At 38.5% G+C, this 825-nt stretch overlaps 1 protein-coding gene across 1 annotated transcript in view; it reads left to right on the top strand.

The window, feature by feature from the left end:
• Positions 1 to 825, top strand: part of LOC106876589 (short-chain collagen C4) — a 55,386-nt gene that overhangs the window by 3,517 nt on the left and 51,044 nt on the right. The window contains exon 2 of the transcript XR_008266307.1: positions 155 to 229. The gene's annotated coding sequence lies outside the window, so the exon portion shown is untranslated. The remainder of the gene's footprint in view (positions 1 to 154; positions 230 to 825) is intronic.

Raw genomic sequence — 825 nt, 5'->3', positions numbered from 1 at the left:
TTTCCTTCCTTCCTTCCTTCCTTCCTTCCTTCCTTCCTTCCTATCGTCCAATCATTGTCTCCCCAATTCATGAATTTGTAGCCAAGAAATTCTTTCCTACATGGTTCACCAATTATTTCTTTTAAACAACATTGTTTCCCTTTAAATTTCGTAGGACCCGGTCCTGGATCCCTCTATACCCGGTGGGGTAGAACAACCTGTCCACGTAATTCAAGTCTGGTATATGATGGTTAGTATATTCTGTTTCTAATCTCTCTCTCTATTTCTTTCTTTCTTCCTTTTTCTTTCTCTTCATCTCTCCCTCTCCCTCCCTCTTTCTCATCTACACAAACGTTTATCCTATTATTGTATATCACGTTTTAAGTGACGCTTATAGATTCTCTTGAGATTACACAAGACTACTTACTCCGTTGAATTTATTTGGTCATAGACGAAATATGAATCTTGTGAAGATTGATCACACGAACAGGGTATCATCGAAAGTACACTTCAAGCCAAACACAGAATATAGTTACCTAAGGACTGTATCCATTAACCACGCACTAAATCAGCACGTCATCACGCTAGTGCACCTTGGTAAGGGAATTCTGAGCTTTCCAGTCACAATCCAATATTTTCCACCTCTTCCCCAATCAATCTCACAACATAGGAATTGAACAAAATCGTGTTTTGCATTTTAGAGAAAATGCGTGACGTAACGGCCTTCCCTTCACAATCTTTCGATATCAGCACACAAACATCTGCAGCCTTGTATCTAGATATATTAATACACATTACCAGCACAAATGCCTAAGCGCACACCTACAACATATATATATATATATA

This window comes from Octopus bimaculoides, chromosome 20, assembly GCF_001194135.2.
Source record: "Octopus bimaculoides isolate UCB-OBI-ISO-001 chromosome 20, ASM119413v2, whole genome shotgun sequence".
Lineage (NCBI taxonomy): Eukaryota > Metazoa > Mollusca > Cephalopoda > Octopoda > Octopodidae > Octopus > Octopus bimaculoides.
This window is presented reverse-complemented; position numbering and strand designations above follow the sequence as displayed.